Genomic DNA, 4,064 nt, shown 5'->3' on the forward strand with positions numbered 1-4,064 from the left:
TTTGTCACTGTTATAGCCTACTTATTGCTGCTATTGTCAACTTTTGTCATTTTATCATTTGGTTTCTAAGAATGTATCAAGAGCGGTGTGTATGTGCATGTTCATACTTCAATATAAATATGATTGTCGTTGAGGTGCGCAGATAAACTGTAATCGCCACAAGAAGCGTAAGCGTGCATGCCATGAAGAGATGGAACTTTACTGATCGACCTTCGGGGGCGTTATCTGCATGGTCTTTTCTATTGGGTTTCACTCTTACTGTATCAATCACTGCAACAATTTACTGCAACTTTAGCTTCCACAACAGTGCACCTTACCATTAGACAACCTGAAACGCATGCCCGTCATTTACGTTTCTCGTATTTTAGTATTAATTAAACTGCAGTAGACTATACTCTTGGTAAATCATACGGAAGATACGTAGATGCTGCTATAGTCAACTGATTGTTGTCAATATTATGTGGATATCCATAATTAACTCGTTTGCTCCGCCTACAACTAGGTCACTCCGCCTTCTAGGCATAGCGAAGAACGGCGCGTTTTCTAGAATGTGCTACAAACGCTTCAAAGCTACACGGGCGCGTCTTCAGTCGAAAAGAGAAGGCGAAGAAAAGCGCTTCGGCAACGGGAGGTTCCTATTACTACTCTCCTTAGACCTAGTGTTGGTGTGCAGAATGTACAACCAACTGTCGCTTGTAAAGATCATGTTTTAAGTGAAAGGACGAAACCCTCCAAACCTTCCACACACTGACGGGACAACAATGACAAGATATACATAATTCGTATCTAGACTGGATAGAGGGTCGTTTCTGTGCTGTGTGAACGCTGCTTAGTGTTAGCCTAGGTCAATTACCAAGTAATTACATGTTCCAAATGGTTGTGTTTACTCAGCTACCTTAACCTAGGTTAATCTAAGGTCAGTGTGAAAGCACCCCTAGTCTCTTGTACAGTCCCTCTTAACGCGCGCGAGAAGAACGGAGTGGGAGCGGTGCCCGCACGCGATAAAGGGTCTGTTCAAATCCGGTAGATGATTGAAAGCGGAAAGGGAGTGACTAACGCCTGACGTCGTCTCTTTACCACGCGTAGCACGCGCCCACCTCGGGTGCTGGCTAGCTATTATGTCACTCGACACGCTGTGAAGCTGAGACGTCGTAAATTGTGCATGCGCAATGTTTCACCATAGAGTGGGGCAGATAATGTAGTTCACTAGAAGGGTGCAGAGACTAAGGTGATCGAAAAGTAACAGTAGGTCATTCTCTCATACAAGGGTAATAAGAGCTTGAGATTCAGATGGCAAGCTAGCGCGGATGAGAATGCCTTTCAAATGGTCAAGGTGACGTACGCTGTATTGGTGATAAGAGTTGACCCTACTTTAGCGGTCCGTAACTTCTAGACCAAAGAAGTTGTTACGGTTAGCGCAGTTAGGACTCACAGGTTAAAAGGTACGTGAAGACGATCATACACGAGTTGACCCTGTACTAAACGACCAGACTCACCAGACCTACGAAGTTTCGCAGGTATAAATCACGAGGTGAAACTTACATGATGCAATAGGAATCTCCGCACGCCTAATATATAAGTAGGATTCATAAGTCGGTCTTAGCTATACAGCAAGTGCGCTTCTAGAGAGTTTTATCGCTATCAGAGTACCTACAATGGATTCTACTTTTATAAAAGTCATTGAATCAGTCTTTATTTCTTGTTGTCGGATTGGTTCTACAGTTGTTGATCAGCTAGAACAACGCTTTGTAGTTTGTGGTCCATTTGACTTACCTTATGTAGCTGAAGCATGTGCTGTTGTTCTCAATGAATCACTTGAATACTTTTAAGAAATTTCAGATCTTATTTGTTTCTCTTGCTATGACCTAGTTTGTACTTGCAATGACTACTACTTTGAGTGCAAGGAAATTTAGGAAGTGTTGAAGGAGATGCAGCGAAGAACCTACAAGAGTGCTATGTCTTCAAACATTCGAGTCAAGCGAGGAAGAAAGCAAGAATCTCCATCACAGTTAGTTGCAAACACAAAAAGACTACCGGTAACGCTCGCAAAACGAAACGATTGTGCTCGAAGTCTGTCTTTTACAACTGACAATCACTATGACAAGCAACAACATCAGACTACATTAAACCCACCAACATCAGCATCAGCATCGTTTGCAAGTCCTACGTTTCTGGTACCTTGCACATCTACTCAGCCCACAACCTTTGGCAATCATTCTGCACATGAAATTGCCCCTACAAACCGTACAACTCATTCAATCTTTTCTGTTCATCCCAGCGAAGATCGAAGAAGTAGCAAAAAGGGAATGGTAGGGGTTTATAATACAAAAGGATTGGCAGTAGCAAGAGTGCTACCGGATTCACTGAGGGCTTTGACCTAGAAGCTGTCATACGGAGATTACACAGGATTTGCTGCATCTGCCATGTCTGATGACGAGATTAGTAGAAAGCTGCTCGATCAAATTTGTTTGCACTTTTATCGTGAATGTCAAGATTTGACTGCCTCAGGCATATTACATGGCACAGATGCAAAAGCAGTCATTGAATTTTCATATCAAGATATGACTGCTGAACTCCTCAAGAGATAGACAATTATAATATCTTGTTGGGAGTTATATCTCAACCAAATCGTGGAAGTAGAAATGCAGACAAGAGTGAGAGAGGTCAGCAGCTTTAAGATGTTGTTGACACAGAGTGCCAGACTTCAATATGGCAACGACTGTACCTTTAGGTTAGTCCTTCGCCTGATGCTTCTGATATGCGTATATGACAAGAGATGTGACCGTGTGTATATTAGAACACCGTTTGAAGAGCGACAAGACTTGCGGCAGAAGCTAGAAACGGCCTGCACGAGCCCATCTTTGTTCGATGCTGTCGATGTATAGGATTTAATTTTAATAGTACGAGTGCTTACTTAATATATCAACTCAGAAGTGATTGCATGTGTATATTGCAGCTGTTGGGAGATAAAAATTTAAGTAGACTGTTCAGAGCTCAGACCTTTGGACGTATTTTTAATGTCTAGCGTTTTTGTGTGTAGTCATCGACTGACACCATACGATGCATACATTGGTTTATATTTATATTTAATTAATTACTGCGTGCGTACATAATTAAATGGGAGCGAAGATGTTTAGTGTCTTTGTTTGTTTGTTTGTTTGGCTTTGATCTTATTGTTGTTCCCAGTGGGGACTACATCGTATACATGATGTGAAAGAAATTTTAATAATAATAAATAATAATAAATAATAAATAATAATAATAAATAATAAATAATAAATAATAATAAATAATAAATAATAATAATAAATAATAAATAATAAATAATAATAATAAATAATAATAATAAATAGTAAATAATAAATAATAACAATAAATAATAATAAATAATAATAAATAATAATAATAAAAATAATAGATGATAATAAAAATAATAAATAATAATACATGCAGCAATGGTTGACACGATGGGCGGTTTGGGAAGGATGGCAGCACGTTAGATTCTGGGAGGTCTACCGGGAAAGTGTTGGTGATATTCTGGCCGCAAAGCAGACGGAAATAGAGGTAAAGATGTGCTACTCCTATTTATTGTTATTAATTACCTGTTGATTGCTTTTGTTGTAATATATACTATATTGTAAGAATGAAGAAAGGAAAGAGGTCAAGAAGTTGAAAGAGGAAGATCTTGTGTCGCAAAAGGTAACAGGGACTGCAAACACTTTCGTTTTCGATAGATAGTAGCTCTTCCGTACAGAAAATATCCTCATCATGCATTAATTAATCGCGCGCGCGTCTTTGCGTGCTTGCGTGCGTGCTTGCGTGCGTGCTTGCGTGTGTGTGTGTGTGTACACTTCTATTGTATTATAACATGCACTGACATTCTATAGGCCTTCTTTAACGATCTCCTTGATGAATCAAAACATGAGCAACATGTAGAGAAGGGTAACAACAAAACACAATTCATGGTGATACTCATCTGTATCCCTGGTATTGCATGTATACTTGGCTATCTAGGGCATCGACGTTTGTCGTACCAAGCTACAAGAGGAGCTCTAATGATAATC

This window comes from Corticium candelabrum, chromosome 18, assembly GCF_963422355.1.
Source record: "Corticium candelabrum chromosome 18, ooCorCand1.1, whole genome shotgun sequence".
Lineage (NCBI taxonomy): Eukaryota > Metazoa > Porifera > Homoscleromorpha > Homosclerophorida > Plakinidae > Corticium > Corticium candelabrum.